The following is a 14,813-nucleotide window of genomic DNA, read 5'->3' on the forward strand; positions in this document are numbered from 1 at the left end:
CATTTGATATGGCATCACTTGGTGTTGGACAGCCTTTGTGCCAAACTGGCCCAATGACAATGTTGTTTTCAATGCAGGGCTTGGTTGTCTTCATTGTTGCTTCATAACACTATGAAGTGTTAACAGAAACTTTGCCATGACACAAAGAGATTCCCAGGAAAATAACAAAGCTTTGTTGTTTATTTATTCACATCAAGCTCTGGATGTGGCAACAACTCCAGCAGAATCAGGGTAACCAAGCCCTTATTGCAGTAACTAAGCAATACAGCTCAGACCAAGGAGTGGGCATCTTGTGCTAGGATGGATTAGAAGGGTGTCTGAGAAATCTGAAAGAAGATTTGAAAAGATAAACATTATTTACCACTTTTATCATCATTTATCAACAATGACAAACCTCCAAAAAGTGAACTGTAAATCTTGAGTCCCCAGAAGTGGAGAAATAAAATCCAGGGGGAAAAAAAAATCTGTATTGCCTACAGGGAAGCCCGTTGGTCAGGACCAAAGGCACAAGGTTGCTATGAAGGGATTGCAGATAGAATACCTCTGTCAAAAAAACCCAAAACAACAGAGTCTGCCTATTTATTAAGACCAGAGGTAGCCCAGTGTGGCATTGCTATGAGGACCAGGCTGGTGGACATCCTCAGTGCCATGCAACTTCTGTCAAGTGTGCTTGCAATAATTTCCATAACACCGGTTGCAATGGGAACAGACGGGTAGGTTGCACAGAGTAACAGAGGTTACTTGGAGTACCTATCATAGTAACAGGATACCAGTCCAGCCTGATATAGTAACAAGCACACAGTAATTAGTTTGGGTGTGAAAAAGAAGCCCTGCCAGAGTTGTATATCTTGACTATAAATAGGTGGGCACATGGTACTTCTGGTACTTATTTAAGACATTTTACCTCTCCCTCTTTGGATTAAAACCATCAAGCTTTAGGGAAAAAAACACCAGCGACTCAGTCAGGCAAGGATTTTTGAGTCTAGAGACAACAAGAGCCTCAAAGTGGGAAGCAAGAAATTTAATTGCTGCTTTTCTTCTCCTAGTCCTTCCCGTTGAACAATTTGTCATATCTGATTGAGGCTGGCTGATTTTATAATGCAGATGACAGGTCTAGGCAGGCAGTGCTGCTTGTACAGTAGGACCAGGAGGAAAGCCCAGGTAAATCTGTGCCAGCTCATGAAGTTAAAACAGTTTTGCATATGAAAAGGAAACCATAACTAATTAACACCAGGCAGGTGGTCTAGCTGGAAAACTAAAATCCAAACTAGGTCACAAGGGAATATGGGACTTGGCAGATGAAACTGTAACTGAAATCATCTCCTAAGACCAGCCAAGTGAAAGCAGAGCCAACTACCCTGATGAAAAAATATGCCTGTGCTAGTCATTTCTGGGAAAAACAAGCCAAGGACAAATGACTGCAGCTCTCAGAATGAGCATGATTACATTTAGTCTTCAGGGCTTTGTTTCTAAAAGAGTTTTTTGTTAAATGCTAATCTTATTTGGTCAGATTCACAGTGAGATCAAAATCAGTTTTCATGGTGCTTTAAGAGAATCAGCAGGGAAGATGATTGGGGGTATCAAGTATTAAAACAAAGGGAAGGGTGTGAAAATTTATGTCAAATTTTGGTGGGACTTGGAGGAAGCAATAGACCCTGCTGAGTTATGAAAGCAAAAGCAGATACCAGCAAAATACAGAGCTGGCTATGTTTCAACTACAGTATCAGGCAGGAACTGTAACCAGAACGGTGGGAGAAGGTTTTGTTTGGAGGAAAGAAATGGAGAAAGTGAGATTTGTGAGGTGAAAGATTCTGTTCTTTCACTGAAAGTAATGACTGAACAAATACAAGCACAGCGTCTTAAAACTTACCACGAGTAGTATATGGACTTTGGGAAACTGAACACCCAGATCACGTATTCAATTGGTGGCCCTTAGGGAAACCAAAATGATTCCATCCCCTCGAATTCCTGAAATGTAATCCTATGACATACCTAAATGTTAAAGCAGACTGATGGAGACTTACCCACAAGTAAAGAAATAGGTGATAGATTTGGACTTTTAAAAGCTTATGAAAGCTTGCAAATGTGTAAGGTAACAATGTGTACAAAGTCCCAGCTATTCCTGCTGCTGAAGGTAGGTTATTCCACTCAACTCGCTGTACCTGTGGTCAGAATATGTCTAGTTCTCCATGTGAAAATCTTGAGCTGTGCATTTAAAACACACAAAAAATACAGCCTGTAAGATCAATTGACTGTATTTTAATGGCATTCTTTGGCAAGCAATTCAGTGAAGAGCTAATTGTAATCAGCAAGCAGAAGTAGCTCTTTAGCTTTAATCAGCCTCATGGTACCATTTATACTTCCTACTATAAACACTATTATGGTAATTCTATAACAATTCTCATGCATGCTTCACTAAGATCATGATTGTTCTACTTTACACAGCAATGCTCACACGTAGTCACTCACATATGTGCAGCATTAAACACATGCCTGAATTACAGAGGCCCAAGTTCTTACCTGGTCAATAATGGTGTAAACTACGGCTGCCAGGTAAAGCCCAGACACTTGCATGAAATCCTTGACTTTCAAATATTTTTTCGGCCATATTTAAGTGTGTACAAGGCAAGGCACAAACTACTAAGGGATCACATTTTACTTGTAAAGAAAGCCTGGGACATGGAATGATGCATTCTGCCAGATCAAACTAAAGTACTTGAAGACATAACTGTCCTCATTTCTCCATTGCCAGCCCACTGGACCTCCTCTGAGCCTTCAGCTCCACACTATAAAGGCCACCCAGGGTAAATGAGCCCAGATAACCTTCAAAACTCATCAATGTGGTTTGAGTCAATCCACTAGCCCTGTGCTGAAGTAGATTAGGAAAAACTCCCCATGCTTACTGCTGAGGCTGTGTTGGCATAGCAAAAATCTATCAGGGTGAGTAACATCTTCTGGTACCACAAGGTTTGCAAGGTAAATATGTCATGAATAAGAGAAATGAGCCCAAACATAAAAACTATTAGAAAGACAGAAAAGAGAAGTGATTTGTCACAAAAGGCTTAGGAAACTATTTCATCTAGAAGACAGCAGCATGGAAGGGAAAAAAGTTAAGACTGGGAGGACATAAAAAGGGCAGAGCTGATACGAGAAGTTAGAGCAGCAGCATGAGAATATAGTTTATAGCTCTTAGACTGGGAATAGACCATGCAGGAGCTAGAATCCATTTCACCAAGACAAAGGGGAAGTTTAATCCCCCTTTCATATCATGTTCTCACTAATTAACTGCTCCCAAGACATTGCCCTGCTAACTTCTTTTCTTGTGTTCCTCCAAAAGCCTTCAGTTTATACAAAATAAGCAATTAAAAAACCAAAAAAAAGACAAGTCTGGCAACTGAGCAGCCAGAATCTCTTCTCTATACACGTTCTACTTTAAGCAGTACATGGTCCTTCCAACAGGCAAGAATATTCTCTGAATGGGAGCTAAATCAGCTGAATACCATTGTTTAAAAGCTCCATACCATCACTGACCTGCTGCAGTAAACTGTCTACTCAAATAATTTGGGAGTCTTCTATCGTTTGTGCACAGAAGAATGATGGACTAATTGATACAGTCATCATAATCTCTATAGAAACATTTCTCATTGTCTTGAGGGAAACATATCTGAATCTCTAAGAACCTTTATTACTTATATTAAAATTATTCTCTTGGACAATTTTCATATTGACTTGGGCAATGTAGACTTGGGCATTAAGTTGAAACCAAGCTATTAAGAAACCACCCTGAGGTGATTTTTTGTAAAACTTTTAATTATTGAGTTAAATAAAACATCAGTTGTCTTTTAATGAAATATGTCACTGCATTCAGCCTTTCCCTTGGGTTTACGAGGTGTGCTCAAATGAACATTCAGAGACAGCTCTGTTATTATAATTTTAATAATAGACTACAGATAGTAGTCTAAATATGCTGGGACTACTCAGCAATGCAAATGAGTATCACAGGAAAAGAGGCTTTAGGAGAATGAAATGGAAGAAGGTCAGTGTTTGGCTCCCATGGAGCAAAGCTGATAGTCTCTGTTGCAGACTCACTGCATAGCTACAGGAGAAGGCAGCACTTTCATAAGAACCTCAAGTGTCCAGCCTAGGTCACCCAGGCAAACTCTGTTCCCGACCAATCATAGGCAGGTGCCAGACCTGAAATACTCCCAGACTACAGGAAAGGAATGCCCAGGGCTAGACTATTCCTCTGCCAGGATGCAACTGCTGTTCATATGGCAGTGAGCCCAGGCATACTGAGAATCCCATTATGGCTTTGTTGTGCATGCAGTCCAAGGGAAGACAAAATGGCCTGGGAATCACATTATGGAACTTCACGAGATTTGCCTCAGATGCTCCCATCCCTGTCAGGGCACATGTTGACTGCACATGTTCAGGGCCCTGACTGATGTCAGGAACAAAGGCAGCGCTGCAGACAGCACCTGCTTTATGAAGCAGGAGTGGTCCTTGACAGGAAGAATCCTGCTTCACTGTCATAAAGCATCTTCTCTGACCTTAACTAGCAGCAGAGTGACAGGGTAACATCTTTGTTATCAGAGTGCTGGAAAGTGTTTTGTAGGCGCTTAAAGTGAAGACAATGTGTACCCTACGAGGGAAGCAATAGAGGCTTAGATGATACATGGGCTACTGCTGGACTTGGCCCAAGGCACACTTTGGGTGAAATCAGAGTCATCCCATTGGCCTCCCTGGGATTTGGATAATGACAGTTTGGCTCCCTGACCACCAGGCACAGTTTGTACTGTTCATGCAGATTATGTTGTTACCCTTTTCAGCTTGATTAGCTATGCCAAAAAATTGGAGGCTTGAAGGTTATTCTCTTTAAGAGGAGAAATTGATGATGGAGTCAGATAACCTGCCTGCAGTTCTCTCTGGCTGCAAGTCCTGTGTTCCTAAACCCAGGTAATATTAAGCAGTGGGAAAAAACTTTGGTTTTGGCCAAACACATTTGAGCTTTTGAGCATGATCTTACACCCCTTTGAGGAGAGGCACAGGTTTGTGTTCTGTTTTGAGAGGCTGCTATCATTTCTTTTACACACTTCCACAGAGGAACTTCATAGTTCTTTTTCCAGCTTCCACCCAAGGAAGGGTGGCAGCTCAGTCCACTTTAGTGAATTCATGCCCACCTCAGTTCAGCCTGCCTGTTTCACTGTAACCATTCCTCACACCGCATGATTTTCTCTCTCTATTGCTCTTCCATTCGGTATCAAATTTTCTGCACATTTTGTGTATTTTATGCACAATGAAAATCAATAAAACAGATTGGACAATTAAATGCTAATGAATAACAACTGAGAGACTGCAGCTGTTTCATTTTAAGATGCTTTTAATCTCCATTACCATAGCCAACAACATGCTTTTCAGTGACAACGGTTACCAGGACAGACGTACTATCCTCATCTCTAATGATAAATCACTGAAAGACTTACTCAGCTGCAGCATTGCTGTGAATGATCTGAGTCCACTGGTTGGAGCTCCTACACCAAAATCTAGGGGTCTCTGTGCAGCATCACTTTCAAACACTCAGATCTATGGAACTGTTCCATGAAGTGACTGAAGCAGTACAGCCCAGGCTCTTTCCATCTTTGCTGGTCTGCCTAGGGACATAGGGGAAAGTTAAGGCAAACCAGCTCAAGGTGGGAAGTGCTGCACATAAATTACAGCATGCTAATCCCTTCCACAGATGCTCTCATTTAGGTGTAAAATGGTTTAAGGTTATTGAAGTTCCATGCCACTGGGATTTATTTACATTTCCTGTAGGAGGCTGTGGTTTGATGTTACAAAATGGACAACAGTGATACCAGCTTAAGAGAAATTTCCCCAGTTACAAAAGGAACAACAAAAATCCCCAAAAGACCCAAAGCAAAATATGGCCCAAAGTTTTTTTAACTGATTTTGCAAACAGATCCGTTCACCAAAATTATTCACAATGGAGTTACACAAATAGCATGCTAGAAGCCTTCCTTTTCTTTCTGATAAAGTTTGTTCTGGAAAAATTGAGGTTTTATGTCCATGTTTTTCTGTCAGCAGTTAAGGATAGTTCCATTGTAATCAATTTTGTTCAGTTCTGCCCTACTAACTAGCACAGTAATTGTAAAAGTGATTTCAAATAACTGTCTTAATTAACTAAATATGTACATGCATAGTTAAGGCAGAAACATGAGAATATCAATTCAAAAATTTCCCTCATCATCCTGTACTTCTGCAAATCCTTTAAGTATTTGCACAGTTGCCATGAAGCCTAACACAGAATTAGTGAATAAATGAATTCAGTGGACTCTCTCTGGTTTGTGAGGTACAATCGAAGAAGAATAAAGCTCATCTTACTGAGATTGGTGCATTTTGTCAGTAGGGACCCTGGTCCAGTAAATGGAAAATACCTGGGATTACAAGTGTCTGAAAGCAATCTTCTAGCTCTGAGGCCTATGTGGAGGTAGGAAAGTCAGGACCAGAAAGAGAAGGCTTGGAACCAGAGTGTGAATGAATGTGTACGGATTGGAAGGAAAGAGTGTGAGACCAGTTTTGAGTTGTAGTACTTAAAATCCCCCTAGGAGCTCTAGGAAATGGGGAAAGATTTGGCAATCTTAGGAATTAGACCTAGAAGTGATCTCTTGACATGGGGATGGACTGAAGCTGCAGTAGGAAAAACCTCAGTAACTCTACAAAAATGCAGCAGGAACTACTGAGTGGTACTGCCCAACCAAATGAGAGACAATGATCTTTACTCTGCACTTTTCTGTGGTTAGAAACACTGGATAGATACTGGCAGATATGCTGTGGAGGTACCTGGGACAATCCAGAAATATTAATCTCCATTTCTAATGAATGAGTCAATGCAATTCCAGTGTCCCTAAAGTGTTTGAAACTCTTAAAAATTTACTTTCACTAAACCTATTGTCTATTTAGGATTACATCAACATTAGTCAGTAGCATTCTTTGAATAATAAACTAGAGTCCAGCTCCCTGGCAAAACTCACCTTGAACTGCATTATCATTTAGACTGCACCTGAAAACCTCATTAATTTAAATAAGCAATAGAGACTGAAATAAAATTCCGTTCATGCTTAATTCTCCAATGTGGTTTTGAAAAATCTTTCTTCTTTAGCCAGTCTTATGTTACATGCTGGATGGTCTTTGCTTTGACCACCTCATAAAAAAAGGCCCATAAATACTTTCATGTGTTATTTAAACTAGCGGTACTCCCTGAGGCACCATGCTTTTATTTTTAAAAATCCTTTGTGTATTCCTAAAACATTTCTAAACCAGTAGCAGAGGTAAATGTGTATTTTAACCCAGGCAAGCCACGTTCTGTCAATATCAGAACACAAATTTTCTTACTCCATGCTGATAAGAATAAAACATTTTTAGCAATTTCCACTTGATTCATGTGCTTCCCTCCTAAAAGTCAGCAATTTCTCATTTTGAGCCTAAATAGCTGAAATTATTTTTCTTGAGTAGATGCTTTCCAGAACAGAAAATGAACTCCTAGTATGCTATAAGCCACACACTGGGAGGGTCTCCCTTTCTGCTTGGAAATGCTTTGAAAGAAGGAAGGAGGTATAAAAGCAGCACCTAGGATGGATGAGAGCTTGCCTGGAGAAGAGTGTCATTGGTACAGGTGTGACTGTAGGCATGTGGAGCAGGTGGGGAGATGGGAATGCAAAATATCACCTGGCATATGAGATGTTTTGTTTTCCCTAACTGACGACTATGGATAGCAGTAGAATTAAGTTCTACTGTGAGCAACAAAAAATACACAGCAATACTGATGGAATATCACATTTAAAAAAATTGAATGTAAAGTAGGATTTAAAGCAAAAAGATTAGAAATTACACAGTCAGAATAGACATCAGGCATTTGGATAAACCCAGATATTCCAGAAGTGCTAGAATGGTTCTTCCACATTCCAGTTCTGCTCCCAATTTATCTTTCAACAGGCAAAGAAAACCCCAAAAAAAGATTTTTTGGCTCGCAGCCTGAGCATACACTTGGCAATTTATAAACTGTGAGCTTCTTTGTATTATCCTAAATTAGGACAGGAATGACATCATCCTGAGTGAGACAGGTATTGTCTTAAATAACTCCTTAAAAGACCCAAGCTGTAGTGCCCCCACAAATATACTGACAATAAAATCAAGAGAGAAAAGATTTCTAGATCTTTTCCTTAGATTCTGCTGGTGCATTGGGTTTACATGGCAGGTAGAAGGGGGAGCTATAAGAATGCCTTCCATAAGAAGCTGCCTGAAGGTTCCCAAGAATCTAGTAGCGCCAATGCCAGATGGTTCCAGGATGGATGTGCTGCTGGCCTGAGCTAAGTCAATAAGAGATGGTGGTAATGCCTCTGTGGTAACATATTTAAGAAGAAAGAAAAGTTATTGTGTAGATGTAATTGTTCTAGGGGAGGAAAGGAGAGAGAATATGTGAGAGAAACAGCTCTGCAGACACCGAGGTCAGTGCAGAAGGAGAGGCAGGAGGTGCTCCAGGCAGCAGAGCTGAGATTCCTCTGCAGCCCATGGCAAAGACTGTGGTGAAGCAGCTCTGACCCTGCAGCCCATGGAGATCCATGGGGGATCAGATATTCACCTGCAGCCCACACCAGAGCATCTGGATGCTCAAAAGAAGGCTGTGACCCTGTGGGAGGCCCACACTAGAGCAGGGTCCTGGCAGTGACTTGCAAACCTTTGGAGAGAGGAACACATGCTGGAGAAAATTTCCTGGCAGGACTTGTGACCCTGCGGAGGACCCACACTGTAGCAACCTTTTCTTTATGGACTGCATCCTCTGGGGAAGGACCCACACTGGAACCCTTCATGGAGACCTGTTCCTTGTGGGATGCACTCATGCTGGAGAAGTTCATGAAGAACTGTCTCCTCTGGGAGGGACCCCACTCTGGAGCAGGGGAAGGACTCTTCTCCCTGAGTAGCAGCAGCAGCAGAAACAATGAGTGATGAACCAACCGTGACCCCCGTTCCCCACCTTGAGAAGGCAAAGCCCCAAAGAATTCTGATTGGTAATAAATTCAATAAATATCCACAAATTGTGTCTGTTTTGCCCATGATGGTAATTAGTGAGTGATCTTTCCTTGCCCTTAACTCATGAATCTTTTATAATATTTTCCCTCTCCTGTTGTGGAGGGGAGTGATAGACCATGTTTGATGGGCACCTGGCATCCAGCTGGGGTCAACCTGTCACAGGTAGAATCTCCTCGGACACATGAAGATCAGCTGGTACAAGGGATAGATAAGCTTTTTGTTCATGCCGTTCATGTCAGTGCCCGACAGGTCTTTAAGGTTCCCATTTTTTTAATGGATGAACTCCTATAAAAAATTTTAAGTTTTTCAGGAGAACCTGCCAAGCACTAGTTCTTGCTGAGATGCATCACTAAGACTCATTTACAACTTTAGAAGTAGCCATCCTTCTAGATACTATATTTAAGAACAAATGTCACAGAAAAGTGTCCAGATACTCTTTTTAACAGATGTTTAATCAAATGCTCACATTGTCAAGACTTCCTTTCATTTATCCTCACAGTTTTCAAAAAAAACAGACACTGAGGAAAACAAAATAAACTCCCCCGATCCTTGTCCAGACATCTCAGTTAGCCGATCAGGATTAAAAAAAGAAGGAAGAAAAAGATGTTTATGAAGAGCTGAGAATTCCATTTAATAAGGGAGGGAGAAAAGTGGCATTAGAACTGGCCTAATAATACTGGATTTGAAGTAGCTTTTTCTGTAAAACTATTTCTTCCTCCCTCCCCCACACTCAGATCATTCCCTTCAAACAAAAGTAAACCTTTCACAACACCTTTACCATTCAGCTGGCAGTGTAGCTCTAGGATTCAATTCCAGTTCAGTTCCAGTGCTGGACTGTAATTGTCTGTTACACACCTTGACAGTAGCCAACATGGGAGCCATGGTCAGGAGCAGAAGCAGAGTTAGGAGCTTTGCTTGTAAGAAGCTTTCTCATCCAGACATGTTACCAAATTCAACAAGAGGTGAGGTTCCTCCTTCCCTGCAAATGCACCAGCCTTGAATTTAGAGGGGTGGGAGAACAAGAAATGTCATCTCCATATATTTTTGTTGTGTGTTCACCAAGGATGACCATTTTCCTTACCTCTTATTGCACCCTATGCATCATTTGGAAAGCCAGACTTAGGCCACAGTGGTACCCTCTAAAGGGACACAGAAATTCATCAGGAGAAGGAGAAGTAGGACTGCCTGTAAAACATGAAGTCTGTTTGACCCATTGGGATGTGTGGGGAGTAAAGAAAATAAAGCAATTGAAATAGAAATAATACTACAAACTAAAATGAAAATATACATACAATAAAACATGGACAGCACCGAAGACATTTGACCTTTTTGTGTGTTGGAGAAATACACAATACCTCACTGTATCTGTAATCTTCCATTGTCCCAGCACTGGTCTATGTATGATGTTTTCCTTACTAAGAGGTAAGAGACTTCAGATACAGTCAACAACTCACTTACCTTGCATGACATGGGGAAATCAGAGGATGCAATCTGGCTGTCCTAGACACTGGAGCTGTACTTGCACTCCTTCCAATACATTGCTGTTGACCCACAAGATACCAGCTCAAACTGGAACATGTGTTTCCATGAGGTGCATTGGAGGACAAGGACCTTTTCCTGCTGGCTATATTCACACTTTACTTTCCTAGGCAGCACCCAGGGGATGCACATGCTGTACAACTCTGCACAGGGCTCAGTATTTTAGCTCTGGTGCTGCATGGGCTCAGCTGACCCTGCAAGAGCAGCAGAGGTACAAGTGAAGATCCCCAGTTCAGAGGAGGGTCATACATGGCTGTGCTGCTGTTGGACAAGCTTGGCTGCTCCTGCCATGGAGCACTGCTTGCTCTTCTTCCCAGGGCATTGGCTAAGCCCCAGCCAAATTATGACAAGATATTTCAGCTAACATGCACTCTGAAATGAACCACAAATGCTGGAATGGCATGCAACGTGCTCTCTAAGCCAAAGCACATCTCCTAACCTGGCTGATCCTTTCTCCCAGACTGCTGTCTTTCTTTTAGTTTCTGAGAGACAAGTATTAATTGATGTTTTTCCATCAGTTGTGTTATTCAACCTGTTTTTTAACCTAGCTTAGCCTGGCCTAGCCTTTTATTTTTTAAAGACCCAGAATGGCTGTTATACACCATGCATCCTAAACTACTCTTAAATGAAGGAACACTAGAATGCTTGCAGACTGATGCAGACAGCATCTGGCAAGTTAAATGCTGTGGCAAAGTAGCAGACACCACATGTTAGATTTGTGGACAGAGGTTTTTACCATTATCCTATTTGGTTTTTGGGTCTTTGGTGTTTTGCAGCTGTCCTGATTAGTGTTACTAAAGCATGGTTCTTTTAGATTTACTGTCTGTGCTACAGACCTGAAGATTTGGGGAGTTCTGGCAGAACTGAACATCACTGCTGGTGGAAAAATAAAATGACTCAGTTGCACAGATTCAACTTTTGGCTTTGTAGCTTCAAATCATAGAAGTGCCTTTCACTTGTACTTGTTTGCTTTCCTCTTTGAAACAAAGAAAACTACAAACCGCTGTAGATTTATAAGAATATATAAGGATATCAGAGTTGGTTAGAGCCTGACTGCTATGGACCCATAGTTTATTTTTTTAATAGGCTATATCACTAACATCACAGTTAATCTATATTTTGGAGAATTGATGATTAATTTTATTTATAAATTCAGTGCAGTTGTTTCTTCCTGGCATTGTATCTGTATCTGACAGGCTTAAATTTTGCATGCTGTTGTTAAGAAGTACTGTAATGAGTTTGAAACACGGCCTTCTATCCATAGACATAAACACATGATATTATGTTTATTTTACCTAGGCTGCCTTTGGGAATCACTGAACAAGAAGACAAAACAGAAAATTCTCCTTCAAGTGAAGATATAAAATGAATGAGACATAAGGACCTGATATGTGACTCAGTGACTTGATTCAAATTTAATTAATAGGAATCCAACCTGTGTAAAAGAGATAATATGCCATGACAACAAGACACAACTCTGCTACTTCATGTTCTTGAAGCATTACTACAACAACTGTGAACACAGGGAATTTACTATTACATAATATCAAAAGACCATGGTCAATGGGGCTGAGACTGCAGACATATGAAGTAGGGCTGCCTATGGAATAGCTTGAGCCCAGCTGTGGCAGACCAGGCCCTGCATGCCTGGCTGAGGCTGGTAATGAGCAAGATGGGCACAGAACCATCTGCTGCTGCTCTGGTGCTCCATTCATGGTGTCACCTGGCTGATACAACAGAAAAGCAGGTGATGGGCGGCTAAAATACTAATTTCTGCATAAACATGGAATCAAAACAGAGTATCTGATGATGGATGGGCAGGACACATGGTGGCCTTGGGTGTGTTTGGGAACTCCTCATATCCATACTGATACTGACCACAATTGACACTAGAATTGAAATCCAAGTGACAGGGAATGAAGCACACAGGTTAGAGGTCTGGGAAATGCTTGTTACATGTTTCAGCGTGTTCATGTGCCAGTTCTGATGCCTAGAAAGGCTACCTGGAACAGAGGCTAGACAGAATTAGAGGAATAAAGCAGGTATTTATTAAAAAGCCTCCAAAGGAAACACCTTGGGCAGCACAAGAGCCTGGCCATGGCTCTGCCCAAGATGGACCCAAGATGGACCCAAGATGGTCACGAGTTTTCATACTTCTATAAGTTTTGGTCTATTCACATATTGGGGTTAATTGTCCAATTACTGCCTCAGGTTATGAAGTCTCATCCTCTCAGATTGCTCTCCTCAATTCACTGTTTATACCTTTTGAGCCCAAAGCTGCAATGGTGTCCTTGGTTCTCAGGCTGGAGAAGGATGGTTTTGTCTAACTAGACTGGGAAGAGAATTCCTAACCATTTACATGAAGTTGAGAGTCAGACTCTAAAGCAGTACAGAATCTGAAAAATATGAAAGCTAAAACTTAAGGCATCAGTTCTGCCACAAGAATACTGTATCTTAGCTTTTTTCTCTTAGTTACCCTCTTTCAGATTAAAAGTGATATCATTTGGTTATTTAGGTGGATTAGTAAACCTAAAGGCGAAAATCCAAATCTCAATCTCTCTACCAAATTGTGGAGATAATGGGATTTAACCTCAGACTGCATCTGTCCTTCATTTTGACTCAAAGGATATTTGAAGGGGGTCTACTTTCCATTTCCATTTAGAAAGGAGTGGATTAAATTATTTTTTTCCTTTTATGAGAGCCAAAATCTCCCTATACTTTAGACTTCTGAATGAACAGAATGTCAACTTTCAAGTCTAAGGAAGTGTAATTAGCAGACTGATTTGCAGGCAGCATTCTTAGGTCATATTCAGATTCATGTTACACAATGATGCATTTACAATGGTCTATTCTTCTTTTACATAACAATTAGGTCATAATTTCAAATGAGATTTTTATTTCTACAAAATTGCTGGCAATTAGTTTGTCATCTGGATAGTAAAACCATCTGTCCAGAATTATTCCCACCAGGAAACTGAGGGTTTAGAAATCCCCTGTACTTCCACACTTTAGAATGATACCACAAATATTCACCAGAAAGCCACTGTCTAAGAACTAAACCAAGTGCCTTGTGGAACAGACTCCTTTTGCCAGCATGTTTTCAAAATTACTAGAATGGTTTTAGAAACCTGACCAGAGACAACATAACCATTCAAAATCCTGCCAGAGACCTACAAAAGGTTTGAACACCAGTCTATATTTGGTACAGATGAAAGAGTAATTAGAAGGCTGTGGAAAATATTAGTATCCAAACTGTAACTTTTTCTTCACATTTCAGGTGCAGTACTCTCCGTCTCAGAAGAGAAGGAATTGCATTATGTACTATTATGGAAGTGTCAAATAGCTTCTGTCTCAGATGTCAATGTTTAAAACTTTGGTGTATCATGGAATATGGGGGAGGTCATTGCATGATTAGGACAAAGTTAAAATGACAAGAAAAAGGTCATAAAAGATCAGTTTTTCACAGACAAATGTGGGAGAAAATATGTTAAAAAAAAACAAGAAAAGAAAGGAAAAAAGGAGAAGGATGAGATCAGTATCTTCTCTCATCACCCAGTGTCCCAGCTCAGGACTTGGACTGCTCAGCAGGAAGGAGGATAAACACCAAACCACATTTCCAAGCAAAACATGATTCAAGAACTTAATAAAAGTCTCCACTCAAAGCTCTGGCCTCAGGCTGCCATAGCACTCATCACATTTTTCTTGCTCCTATTCCTAGTGGAAAAAAAAGAGCAAATATTAAGCAAAAAGGCCAGTAAGATTTAGGGGTCTGCACAGTTGCCCCTAATTTTAATTGAAACCAATGGGCAATCCAATGCCTGGAATTCTTAATAGACAGTTTATCTTCAGGTTTTGATGGAAATGTAGTCTTTGACTTCAAGGAATCCCAATTCTGCTTATCTGTAAGAAAGAAAATCACAAAAAAAAAAATTGTTCACAAATTGAATTTCTCAATTGTCATTTAACAAACACCTGTTGCCTGTGTTAAGCAAGAACAGCCAAAGTAACAAGGGCACCTTCACTCCCAAGAGGTACTAACATTGGCTCTGTTACCTTCTTGGCACACCCATCGCCTGTTTTGGTTCTTCTGCAGGGAAATGCCCAAGGACAATCAGCAGAATCTTCAGATCTGCTGGTTCACACAGCTACTGGAGCAATGGAAAGAGGAATCAGGTGGCATAAGAGCA

This window comes from Agelaius phoeniceus, chromosome 1 (genome assembly GCF_051311805.1).
Source record: "Agelaius phoeniceus isolate bAgePho1 chromosome 1, bAgePho1.hap1, whole genome shotgun sequence".
Taxonomy (NCBI): domain Eukaryota; kingdom Metazoa; phylum Chordata; class Aves; order Passeriformes; family Icteridae; genus Agelaius; species Agelaius phoeniceus.